The sequence below is a fragment of the Mobula hypostoma genome, chromosome 4 (assembly GCF_963921235.1).
Source record: "Mobula hypostoma chromosome 4, sMobHyp1.1, whole genome shotgun sequence".
In the NCBI taxonomy this organism is placed as follows: domain Eukaryota; kingdom Metazoa; phylum Chordata; class Chondrichthyes; order Myliobatiformes; family Myliobatidae; genus Mobula; species Mobula hypostoma.
Genome location: NC_086100.1, coordinates 102,284,817 through 102,299,143, shown reverse-complemented (window position 1 = coordinate 102,299,143; position 14,327 = coordinate 102,284,817). Strand labels below are relative to the sequence as shown.

Here is a 14,327-nt window from a genome sequence, read left to right as displayed (position 1 = left end):
GACCCTTCGTCAGGACTAACTGAAAGAAGAGCTAGTAAGAGAGTTGAAAGTGGGAGGGGGAGGGGGAGATCCAAAATGATAGGAGAAGACAGGAGGGGAAGGGATGGAGCCAAGAGCTGGACAGTTGATTGGTAAAAGGAATATGAGAAGATCATGGAACAGGAGGCCTAGGGAGAAAGAAAAGGAGGAGTGGGGAAACCCAGAGGATGGACAAGGGGTATAGTGAGAGGGACAGAGGGAGAAAAAGGAGGGAGAGAAAAAGAATGTGTGTGTATAAATAAATAACGGATGGGGCATTAGCGGAAGTTTGAGAAGTCAATGTTCATGCCATCAGGTTGGAGGCTACCCAGACGGAATATAAGGTGTTGTTCCTCCAACCTGAGTGTGGCTTCATCTTTACAGTAGAGGAGGCCATGGATAGACATATCAGAATGGGAACGGGAGTCCCAGTGGCCACACATTTTAATTCCACGTCCCATTCCCATTCTGATCTGTCTATCCACGACCTCCTCTACTGTAAAGATGAAGCCACACTCAGGTTGGAGGAACAACACCTTATATTCCGTCTGGGTAGCCTCCAACCTGATGGCATGAACATTGACTTGTCAAACTTCAGCTAATGCCCCACCTCCCCCCTGTATCCCATCCATTATTTATTTATATATGCACATTCTTTTTCTCTCTCTCCTTTTTCTCCCTCTGTCCCTCTCACTATACCCCTTGCCCATCCTCTGGGTTTTTCCCCCCCTCCCCCTTTTCCTTCTCCCTGGGTCTCCTGTTCCATGATCCTCTCATATCCCTTTTGCCAATCACCTGGCCAACTCTTGGCTTCATCCCTCCCCCTACCGTCTTCTCCTATCATTTCGTATCTTCCCCCTCCCCCTCCCACTTTCAAATCTCTTACTAGATCTTCTTTCAGTTAGTCCTGATGAAGGGTCTCGGCCCAAAACGTCGACTGTACCTCTTCCTATAGCATCAGCTGTTTGTTTCTCAGAACTCCACTCAAACATTATGATAAGGTTTTGGAAAACCTCACTGGCCACTGGAAAAGCAGTTAGTTAGTAATTTCATTTATTATAGTTTATCTAGAAAACAAATGATATGGTCCAAAGCTCCCTTCCAGAGAGATTAGCATAAATTGGCTCATTTATATAGCAAAAGTAATAAAAACTGTTATCAATGGCAGATAGATTGAACCCCTGCACAATTAATGTGTTTGACAAAAGAACCCTTGGTACCTCGACAAATCACTGGATATTGAGTTTCTGTGCTTTGGAATTCATTTCATGAAAGATGCTGGAAGTAGATTCAGTAACACTTTAGAAAGGGAATTTGATAATTTACATGTAAATGGAAAATAAATAGGCCGAAGGGAACGAGCAAGAGAGGAGAACTAGATTAGAAATTTCGCTGGGTTTTAGCAAAGCTGTGGTAGGTTAACTTTCATGATTCAGTTCAAACTTTGGAATATTTTTAAGCACTCTTATGGTAATTTGTATGCCATTCAATAGGAATTAAGGCAGGAGCGGATAACACCTCCACAAACCTCTTCTGTCATTTAATGAGGTCATGGCTTATTTTGATTCTAACATTAACCACACATCCCACTGTAACCTTCCTTTAGTAAACCTTAGCCTTGGTCTGCTTCTGCCACCCGATGCAGAAGACAGTTCCAAAGACTCAGTACCCTTGGAGAAAGAAAATACTGCATTCTCTGTCTTAAATTCTGCTTAGAATCTATAACCCCTCGTTCCAGATTCTCCTACCTCCTTTCCACATTCACCCTGTCAAGATGTCATGAAATTTCAATTAACCATTCTTTCAACCTTTTAAAATCCAGCAATTCCAGGCTAAGCTGCCCAGCTCTGCTCAGAAGGCATCCCACCCATTCTAGATGTCAATAGCAGTTGATGTAGTCTGAGAATTGCCAAAAGACGGTGTGTAAAATGATCACGATCTCAGAGTAGCATTTGCAGATGGATCTGGAGCCTGTCAGCAACAATAACACTATGGGCAGTGGGCACAAATCCTGCCAGCCACCTTCATGAATTGCTTGCTAATTTGACATATTACCTTCAGTTCACCCAGCAGACATTGTTACACTGACATATTACCTGCAGTTCATCCAGCAGACATTGTTGCACTGACATATTACATATAGTTCACACAGCAGACATTGTTACACTGATATATTACATGTAGTTCAGACAGCGGACATTGTTACACTGATATATTACATATAGTTCACACAGCAGACATTGTTACACTGATATATTACATGTTGTTCACACAGCAGATGTTGTTACATTGATATATTACATGTAGATCAGCCACCAGACGTTTGTACACTGATATATTACATGTAGTTCACACAGCAGACATTGTTACACTGATATATTACATACAGTTCACCCAGCAGACATTGTTACACTGATATATTACATGTAGTTCAGCCAGCAGATGTTGTTACACTGTTATATTACTCATAGACGTCAAGTAGTTCCTATTTGAATATATTTTGATGTGGCAAGCAATTTCTAGCAGTATCAGGCATCTATTTTCAGAAAATCACAATCGGAAACCATGTGACGCAACTGCATTTGATGCATATTATTGCTCAATTTCTAAGTGATTTGACCATTCGTGCTGGTACAGGAACACCAATGCTTTTGAACAAAAAAATCCTACAAGAGGTAATGGATTCGGCCCAGTACGTCACAGGTGAAACGCTCCCAACCATTGAACACATATATGAAATGTTGCATAGAAAAGCAGCATCCATCATCAAACATCTTCACCACCCAGGCCATGGTCTTTTCTCACTGCTGCCATTGGGTAGAATGTACAGGAGCTTCAGGACTCTCACTACCAGGGAAAAAAACCCTATGGGATCATGGTTATCAATTTACACTGCGTTATCCTGCAACCTTGAAGATTTTTTTGTCTGGTGGAGAAAAAAGATTTTTTGATGATTACCAGAAAGCAGAGCAGTTTGTGCGAGATTCTCTGAAAACTCACCAGATACAAGAACAAACCCATGAGAGCGAGATAGATTGAAGATGAAGATTGGGTTAAAGAATGGACTTGATGGATTTTTGAAGCTGGATGAATGTACAAATATATTATTAATTATACAAGGGGGGTAAGAAAGGTTAAAACTGGAGGAATATTAGTTGGGAATAGTAATACTAATTTTGTCTATATATATATATATATATATATATATATATATATAATGTTTTTTTGTTGCGGGGGAGCTGGAAGAAGCACTGATCGATTGCTACGCTAGTCATGTGTGCAAGCGTGGCTTTTGCCACGACCCGTAAAATGGAGGAGGGTAGTGTTGTGTATCCTTCATTCACAACATTAGTGGGGGGGTATTTTGTTTTTTCTTTTTTTGTACTTTTTCTTTCTTCTTTTTTCTTTCTGCCTGGAAGGTTGGGAGGGAGACACATAGCAACATGGTGAAGTTTAAAGAGATTCCCCAAGGAACTATGGAAGTTGAGAAGATAAATAATGTTTTAGATTGGAGTAACTTTGCTAAGAATAATGACTAATTTATTGAATATTTGAGTTTTAATGTTAACGGGCTTAATGGACCAGTGAAAATAAAAAGAATCTTAACACATATTAAAAAAATGAAGATAGGTTTAGCTTTTTTACAGGAAACGCACCTAACGGAAACAGAACATCAGAAACTAAAGAGAGATTGGGTGGGTAGTGTTGTTGCGGCTTCATTTAATTCAAAAGCGAGGGGAGTAGCAATTTTGATCAATAAAACGTTACCAATTAGAATACAAAATGTAATAACCGATTCTGCGGGGAGATATGTGATTATACATTGTCAACTTTTTTCTGAACTATGGACTTTTATGAATATTTATGCACCAAATGAAAATGATGCAAAATTCATACAAGAAGCTTTTCTGAATTTGGCGGATGCGCATGAAAAAATATTAATTGGAGGAGACTTTAATTTTTGCTTAGACCCAGTCTTAGATAGATCAACCAAGGCTGTTATAAAATCGAAGGTAGTAAATTTAACTTTATCATTGATGAAGGATTTAAATCTGATTGATATATGGAGAAGAATCAATCCTAAAGAAAGAGACTATTCGTTCTACTCCCATGGACATAAAACTTTCTCAAGGATAGATTTGTTTCTATTATCAATGCATATTCAACACAGTGAAAAATATGGAATATAAAGCAAGAATATTATCAGATCATTCCCCTTTATTAATGACAATAATAATGGCTGATAAGGAAGAAGTGGCTTATAGATGGAGATTTAATTCAACATTATTAAAACGTCAAGATTTTTGTGATTTTATGAAAAAGCAGATTCAATTTTTTTGGAAGCACCAATGCTTTTGAACAAAAAAAGTCCTACAAGAGGTAATGGATTCGGCCCAGTACGTCACAGGTGAAACGCTCCCAACCATTGAACACATATATGAAATGTTGCATAGAAGAGCCGCATCCATCATCAAACATCCTCACCACCCAGGCCATGGTCTTTTCTCACTGCTGCCATTGGGTAGAATGTACAGGAGCTTCAGGACTCTCATTACCAGGTTCAAGATCAGTTACTACCCCTCAGTTATCAGGCTCTTGGGCGACAAAAAAAAAAGGGATAGCTACATCATTTAAGGACCCTGTTATATTGTTATTTCATGCTCATTATTTATTGCTATTTATTTATATCTGTATTTGCACAGTTTGTTTAGTTACTGCTCTGTAGATTTGCTTAGTATGTCCGCAGAAAAAGAATCTCAGGGTTGTATGTGGTGACATGTATGTACTCTGATAATAAATTTTACTTTGAACTTTGTTAAGAATCTTTCCTGATAGCTGGTCAAGATTTGGGTATCACAGTGCTACTGCATAACTGTAAAAGACTAGTACAGACAGAGTTATTTTGGTAATGTTGGAGGTTGGAATCATTTACACTTACTCTTTATGCATAAGTTGCTCATTAAAAAAGCACTTTGTACTTGTTTTTGAGGCGCTTACAACAATTTCCCATCTATCAGAAAATCAGGATTGACGTTTCTCTTTGCAATTCACCCAAAGGCAATGTACAGTTTCTTGACATATTTTATGGATATGGTGACATCATAAAGATGCACAGTTTGTTTTAATAATTTAACAGCAGAGTTTGTTGTAAAAGATTGTAAGTTATGACTTTCATTAGTAACTCCCAGTGAAATGACAAGAATATAAATGAGAAGGAAACTATTGGGAAAAGACCCAAAGGATAGAATTTATATATATTTGGAAAGGTAGACTGATCAGGGATAGTTAGTATGGCTCTGTGTGGGGGATTACTGTCTCACTACTTCAGTTGAGTTTTGAGAATCTCACAATGAAAGTTGAAGACAGGAGGCAGATGTCATCTGTATGAACTAGTAGGCCATTGAACATTTTCCCCTATGATAGGCTCATCTGGAAAGTTGAGGTAAGTGGGGTCCAAGGTGAGCTATTTAAATGGACCCAAAATTAGCTTGGAGGTATAGGTTAATGTTGGGCAGAAGCTTTTCTGATTGAAACTCTATGACCGGTGGTATAATGTAGAGATAGGTGATAGAACCCTTGTTATTACTGATATTCACTAGTGACTTGAATATGAATGTAGGAAGAATGATTCATTTCTGGATTACTCAAAGACTAGTGATATTGTGGATAGCAAGGATGGTTTTCGAAGACCTCAGCAGGAGATAAATCAGATGGAAAGTTGAGCAGAGATATGAGTGAATGGAATTGAATTCTAGTAAATAGGATATCATTTATATTGAGAAGACAAATAGGTTTTTTCACCATAAAGAGTCAACTACTAAGACATGTTGATGTGCAGAGGAATCTTTGCATTCAAGAGCATAGTTTGGTGAAAGTAGAACCATGGATCGATTGGGTGGTGAAGTTGTGTTTGTCAGGGCACAGAATATAAAAGTTGAGACGTTATGCTGCAGTTAGATTCGGCCACGCGGGGTATTACGAGTTAGATTCGGCCACGCGGGGTATTACGTGTTAGTTTCGGCCACGCGGGGTATTACGAGTTAGACTCGGCCACGCGGGGTATTACGTGTTAGACTCGGCCACGCGGGGTATTACGAGTTAGACTCGGCCACGCGGGGTATTACGAGTTAGACTCGGCCACGCGGGGTATTACGTGTTAGACTCGGCCACGCGGGGTATTACGAGTTAGACTCGGCCACGCGGGGTATTACGTGTTAGACTCGGCCACGCGGGGTATTACGAGTTAGACTCGGCCACGCGGGGTATTACGAGTTAGACTCGGCCACGCGGGGTATTACGTGTTAGACTCGGCCACATGGGGTATTACGTGCAGTGCTAGTTGCCACACTATATCTTTGCACCATTCTGTTTTGCATTTGTTGCTGTATTTATTACATGCAACAGTACAGCACTGAATAGGCCATTCGGCCCACAATGTTGTGCTGAACTTGATGCCAATTTATACTAAATGTCCTCCTGTGTATCATCCTTATCCCTCTATTCCCTTTCTATTCGTGTGTCTATCTGAAAGCCTCTTCTACTCCAACAAACTGCCTGCTTCCAATACTACCTGTGGTTAACCTATTCCAGACTTCTGCATAAATAAAATCTTGCCCCTGACATCACTGTTAAACTTCTCCTTTTAACTTTTAACACACGTGCACTGGTATTTGACATTTGTATTCTGTCTGTCTACCTTGTCTGTGCCTCTCACAAGGTAAATAAACTTCTGTCAGGTTTCCCATGAGCCCCCACCGTTCTAGAGCAAATAGTAATGTTTGTCCAACCCTTCCTTAGAGCTCAGTATCTAATCCAGGTAGCTGTTCAACACCCTCTCCACAGTCTCCACATCCTTCCTGTAATGGCGCAATATTCCAAGAGCGGACTGACTGAAGTTTTGTATAGCTGCAGCATGAATTACTTACTCTTCTACTCAACACTGCTTCCAATGAAGGCAAACACGCTACATGCCTTCTTTACCACCTTACCCACTTGCGTAGCTACTTTAGGTGAACTATGAACTTGGACCCTAGATCCTTCTATACTTCAATGCTTGTGCGGGATGTACTATTAAATGTCTGCTCTCTCATTGCATTTGACCTCCCATAGTGCTACACCTCACACTTCCCTGCCCATTATCTGTAACTGATCTATATTCCATTGTATTCTTTCATAGTCCTTTACACTGTCCACAATTCCACTAATCTTAGTGCCATCCACAAACATTCTAATCCACATTTTCATCCATGTACCTATCCAAACCTCTCTTAAATATTGAAATTGAGCTTGCACTGGCAGCCTATTCCACACCCTCATGACCCTCTGAGTGAAAATGTTTCCCCACATGTCCCCCTTAAACTTTTCACCTTTCACCCCTAACTCATGACCTCTAGTTGTAATCCCATCCAATCTCAGTGGAAAAAGCCTGCTTGCATTTAACCTATCTAGACCCCTCATAGTTCTCTATACCTCTATCAAATCTCCTCTCAATCTTTTACGTTCCAAAGAATTAAAGTCCTAACCTGTTCAATCTTTCCATATAACTCCGGTCCTCCAGATCCAGCAGTATTCTTGTAAATTTTCTCTGTACTCTTTCAATCTTATTTACATCTGTCCTCAAGGTAGGTGAACAAAACCTGCACACAGTATTCCAAATTAGGTCTCACCAATGTCTTAAACAACTTCAACATAACATCTCCTCTGTACTCATACTTTGATTTATGAAGGCCTATGTGTCAAAAACTTTCTTTGTGACCCTATCAACCTGTGACGCATGTTCCATGAGTTATGCATTTGTATTCTCAGATCTCTTTGTTCTACCACACTCCTCAGTGCCCTGTCATTCACTGTGTAAGACCTACCCTGGTTGGTCCTACCGAAGTGCAAAACCTTGCACTTGTCTGCATCAAGTTCCACCTGCCATTTTTCATCCATCTTTCAAGCTAGTCCAGATCTCTCTGCAAGCCATAATAGTCCTCCTCACTATCCACTACATCCCCAATCTTGGTGTCATTGCAGACTTGCTGATCCAGTTTACCACATTATCATCCAGATTGTTGATATAGATGACAAACAACAATGGACCAGCACCAATCCCTGCAACACTCCACTAGTCACAGGCTTCCAGTCAGAGAGGCAACCATCTACTCCCACTCTCTGTCTTCTCCCACAGAACCGACGTCTCATCCAGTTTGCTACCTCATTTTGAATGCCGAGTAATTGAACCTTCTTGACCAACCCCCTATGTGGGGCCTTGTTAAATGCCTTGATAAAGTCCATGTAGACAAGATCCACTACCTTGCCGTCATCAACTTCCCTGGTAATTTACTCAGAAAACTGTAAAATTGTTTAGACGTGGCCTACCACACGCGAAGCGATGCAAACTGGGGAAAATAAAGCCTCTATTCCATATACCCTCCAATCACACACAGGTGGTCAGACTGAAAATCTAGTTTTACTGAACAACTTCCTGCTAGTTGACATTACTTGTTCACATGTTGCTTGGATTTCCAAAATCTGCAGATTTTACAAACGAAGCCACATTGACTATCCTGAATCAGTTCATGTCCATCCAAATACTCATAAATCTGGTCCTTTAGAATACCTTTCAATAACTTTCCCACTACTGATGTCAGGCTCACCAGCCTATAATTCTCTGGTTTATGTTTAGAGCTTCTCTTAAACAGCAGGACAACATTCGCTATCCTCCAATCTTCTAACACTTCACCTGTCACTAAGGGTGATTTAAATATCTCTGCTAGGGCCTCAGAAACTTCTACACTTGTTTCCTGCATGATCTGAGGGAACACCTGGTCTGGCCCTGGGGATTTATCCAGCCTCACTTGCCTCAAGACAGCAAACACCTCCTTCTCTGTAATGTGCATAGAATCATAAAGTTGATGCCGTTTGGTCCCACTCCTACAGACTCTGTGTCCGTCTCCTGAGTAAATACAGATGCAAAAAATCCATTTAAGGTCTCCCCCCCAACTCTTTTGGCTCCAAGCGTGGATTATCATTACGATTTTCAAGGGCAAGAGGATTGTCCCTTGCAATCCTTTTGCTCGTAAATAGAGTCCCTCGAGATTCTCCTTCACCTTGTCTGCTAGGGCAATCTCATGCCTTTGCTTGCATTTCTTATACTCCGTGCATCCCTCATTTTTTCCTACCTGCCTATATCTGCTATGCACCTCCTTTTTCTTTTTAACCAGGGCTTCAATATCTCTTGAAAACCAAGGTTCCCAAAACCTGTTATTCTGACAGCCACATACAAGCTTTATACTCTCAAGAGTTCACTTTTGAAGGCCTCCTACTTACCAGGTACACCTTTGCCAGAAAACAGCCTATCCCAATCCAGTTACCAGATTCTTTCTGATACCATCAAAAATGGCTTTTCTCCAATTTAGAATCCCTACCCACGGACCAAGCCTTTCTTTTTGCGTATATACTTGAAACTCTTGACATTATGATCACTGGATGCAAAGTGTTCCCCCACACAAACTTCTGTCACCTGCCCTGTCTCACTCCCTAATTCTCTCATTGGGTCTTCTACATACTGATTAAGAAAACTTTCCTGAACATTTTTGACAAACTCTATACCATCTAGTTCTTTTACTGTATGGGAGTGCCACTCAATATGTGGAAAGTTAAAATCGCCTACTATAACAATCTTGCAACAGTCTGCGATTTCCCTACAAATTTGTTCCTCTAATTCTTTTGGACTGTTGGATCATCTGTAATATAGCCCCATTAACATGGTCATACCTTTCTTATTGCTCAATTCCACCCATAATGCCTCACTGGACTAGTTCTCCCATCTGTCCTGACTGGGCACTGCTGGGACATTTTCCTTGACTAGTAATGCCACCCCTCCTCCTTCAATCCCTCCCACTAGGTCACGTGTAAAGAAATGGAACCCCGGAATACTGAGCTGCCAGTCCTGCCCCTGCTGCAACCAAGCCTCACTAATGGCTATAATGTCATAATTCCAGGTGTTGAGCTCACCTGCCTTTCCTATAATGCTTCTTGCATTGAAGCATACCTAGCTCAGGGCAATATTTGCACTATGCTCAACCTTTTGCTTCCTGACTTTGTCCGAGGTCTTAATATTATCTGTCTCCACAGCCTCTCCTCTACCTTCTAGTGCTCTGGTTCCCATCCCCCTGCAACTCTAGTTTAACACCCCCCCCCCGCACCCCCGTGCAGAATTAGGAAGCCTTCCCATGAGGATATTAGTCCCCCTGCAGTTCAGCTGAAAACCATTTGTTCTGTATAGTCTCACCTTTCCTAGAAGAAGGCCAAATGATCCAGAAATCTGATGCCCTCCTTCCCACACCAACTCCTAAGCCATGAGTTGCACTAGTTCTGGCCTCATTAGCATGTGGAACAGGTAGCACTTGTGAGATCACAATCTTGGAGATCCTGCCCTTTAACTTAGCACCTAACTCTCTGAACTCCCTTTGCGGAACCTTGTCAGTCTTCCTACCTCTGGCCCAATAACTCTCCTCTCAAAATATCCTCTACGAGATATCCTGCACCAGGGAGACAAAGCACCAACATGAAGTCTCTACTTTGGTCACAGAAATACCTATCTTCATCCCTTACTATCGAATCTCCGATCGCAGTCACTTTGTGATAGTCACAGAAATGCCTATCTTCATCCCTTACTATCAAATCTCCTATCACAGTCCCTTTGTGGCAAAACAGGCAAGGGTAAAATCAGGCAGAGCTGGGCTGTAACATCTTGAAGAATCCCACCCACTGTTTGTCCCATTCCATCGGGGAGGAGGCTACGTAGCATCCGCACCAGGACCATCAGACTCTAAAACAGTTACCTTCCCCAAACAGTAAAGCTGTTCAACACCTCCACCCACTAACATCCCACCACACCCCCCAGCACTACCATAGAACCATAGAGTCCTACAGCACAGAAAACAGGCCATTCGGCCCTTCTACTCTGTGCCGAAACTTTATTCCGCCAGTCCCATTGACCTGCATCCAGTCCATAACCCTCCAGACCTCTCCCATCCATGTACCTATCCAACTTATTCTTAAAACTTAAGAGTAAGCCTGCATTTACCACATCAGATGGCAGCTCGTTCCACACTCCCACCACTCTCTGAGTGAAGAAGTTCCCCCTAATGTTCCCCTTTCACCCTAAAGCCATGTCCTCTCGTGTTTATCTCTCCTAATCTAAGTGGAAAGAGCCTATTCACATTTACTCTGTCTATACCCTTCATTATTTTGTAAACCTCTATCAAATCTCCCTTCATTCTTTCACGCTCCAAGGAATAAAGTCCTAACCTGTTCAGTCTTTCCCTGTAACTCAACTCCTGAAGACCCAGCAACATCCTAGTAAATCTTCTCTGCACTCTTTCAATCTTACTGATATCCTTCCTATAGATAGATGACCAGAACTGTACACAATACTCCAAATTTGGCTTCACCAATATCTTATACAACCTCCCCATAACATCCCAACTCCTATACTCAATACTTTGATTTATGAATGCCAGGATGCCAAAAGCCTTCTTTACAACCCTGTCTACCTGTGACGCCACTTTCAGGGAATTATGTATCTGAACTCCCAGATCTCTTTGTTCCTCCGCTCTCCTCAGTGCCCTACCATTTGCTGTGTATGTCCTACCTTGATTTGTCCTTCCAAAATGCAACACCTCACACTTGTCTGCATTAAATTCCATCTGCCATTTTCTGACCCATTTTTCCAGTTCGTCCAGATCCCTCTGCAAGCTTTGAAAGCCTTCCTCACTTTAACACTTTATCATTTCCTGTTCATCACCTTACGTACAGACACTCCTGTGCCTAGCGTCACTTTATGGACATACAATCAACCCATGTATGTATTCTATGTATATATTGTGTGTTTTTTTATTATTGTGTTCTTTATTATGGTTTTTTTGCTATATTGGATCTGGAGTGACAATTATTTTGTTCTCCTTTACAGCTATCTAAATGACTGGAAATAATATTAAATGATCTTGAATCTTGAAATAAAACATCTGTATTTTTCATCACAGAAAATCTGGCACTAACAACCATCTGTAAATCTCAGTTACAGATCGAAACTATTGCCTGTGTCACAGTGTTACCACCCACCAAGGGTTAGTGACTGTCTATGGCCGTAAGACACAGATGGCTTGCTCTACTAACTAGGGAAGAGTGTTCTTCCTGGGAATTAAATATCCAAAGATATCAGGCAATACAGAAGGATAGGCAGGAAGGTAAAGAAGGTGGGGTAGCATTCTTAATTAAAGATGAGATCTGGGCAATAGTGAAAGATGATCTAAGATCTAAGGAGCAGAATGATGAATCCATCTTGGTAGAGATTAGGAATAGTAAAGGGGAAAAAAAATCACTGGTGGGAGTTGTCTATCGGCCACCAAATAATAACATTACAGTGACACAGGCATGTATGAATGGAACAGCAGTCATCATGGGAGACATAGATTGGGTGAATCAAATTGGTTGAGGTGGTCTTGAAGAGGACTTCATATACGTGATAGCTTTCTTGAACAGTATGTTACTGAACCTACAAGGGAACATGCCATCTGGTCCTGTTCAATGAGACAGGTAGAATTAGTGATCTTGTAGTTAGGGATCCTCTTGGAAAGAGTGATCACAGTATGACTAAGTTTCTCATAGAAATGGAGAGTGCTACTAGTTCAATCTAAACACAGTGTATTATGCCTAAACAAGGGAGACTACAATGGGATGAGGGAGGAGTTGGATAGGATAGACTGGGAACACAGGCTAAATGGTGGGATAGTTGAGGAACAGTGGAGACTTCCAAAAAGCCAGCCACGGACACCTAAGGAAATAAAAGAAGGCATTAAACTAAAAGTTCATGCATACAAAGTCACCAAGAGTAGTGGGAAACTGGAAGACTGGGAAAACTTTAAAAAACAACAAAGAACCACTAAGTGAGCAGTAAAGAAAGGATCGGTATATAATGAAAATAACCTAGTACAAAATATAAAGATGGATAGTAAAAGATTTTATAATTGTATAAAGGGGAAAAGGATGGCTAAAGTGAAGATAGGTCCCTTAGGGGACGAGAAAGGGGAATTAATATTGGGTAATGAGGAAATGGCTGAGGCTTTGAATGATTATTTTGTGCCAGTCTTCATGGTGGAGGACACATCTAACATGCCGAAGAGAGGTGATTTGGATGCGATGGGAGGTGAGGACATCGATACAATAGCTATCACTAAAGAAGTAATGCTGAACAGACTTGTGGGCTTGCAGATAGATAAGTTCCCTGGTCTTGATGATGTGCATCCCAGGGTACTGAAAGAAATGGCAGAGGTTATAGTAGAGGCTTTGGTGCTGATTTACCAAAATTCTCTGGACTCTGGGCAGGTCCCAGCAAATTGGAAGACAGTGAATGTCATGCCACTGTTGAAAAAAATGATGTAGGCAAATGGCGGCTAACTATAGGCCTGTTAGTTTAACATCTGTAGTTGGGAAAATGCTTGAAGCTCTCATTAAAGAAGAAATAGCTTGGCATCTGGAAAGAAAAGGTGTGTCCTGTTTGACAAACTTACTGAAGTTCTTACAAGCGCAGTGGATGGAAGAGAACAGATGGACTTGGATTTCCAGACAGTGCTCACCCCATAAAAGGCTCACCATAACATAAGGATACATAGAGTGAGTGATGTATTCGCATGGATAGAGGATTGGTTAACTAAAAGAAAGGGAATAATGGGAACATGGGTGCTTCTCTGAGTGACAATCAATGGTGAGTGGTGTTCACGATATACATTAACGATCTGCAAGAGGGGACAGAATGTAGTGTATCTAAGTTTGCTGATGATACGAAATTGAGTGGAAAAGCAAATTGTGCAGAGGATACGCAGAGTCTGCAGAGAGATATAAATAGGTTAAGTGAGTGGGCAAGGGTCTGGCAGATGGAGTACAATGTTGGTAAATGTGAGGTCATCCATTTTTGAAGGAAAAATAAAAGAGCAGGTTATTATTTAAATGGTAAAAGATTGCACTATGCTGCTGTGCAGAAGTACTTGGGAATGCCTATGCATGAATCACAAAAGGTTGATTTGCAGGTGCAGCAGGCTATCAAGAAGGCAAATAGAATGTTAGCCATCTTTGCTAGAGGGATTGAATTTAAGAGCAGGAGGTTATACTGCAAATGTACAGGGTACTGATGAGGCCACACCTGGAGTATTGCATGCAGATCTGGTCTCCTTACTTGAAGCAGAATATACTAGCTTTGGAGGCAGTGTAGAGGACGTTCACCAGGTTGATTCCAGTGATGAGGGGGTTCAACTATGAGG

General features: G+C 41.2%; 1 protein-coding gene across 3 annotated transcripts in view; it reads left to right on the top strand.

Moving 5' to 3' along the window:
• Positions 1-14,327, top strand: part of sorcs2 (sortilin-related VPS10 domain containing receptor 2) — a 738,192-nt gene that overhangs the window by 580,119 nt on the left and 143,746 nt on the right. The window lies entirely within an intron of this gene.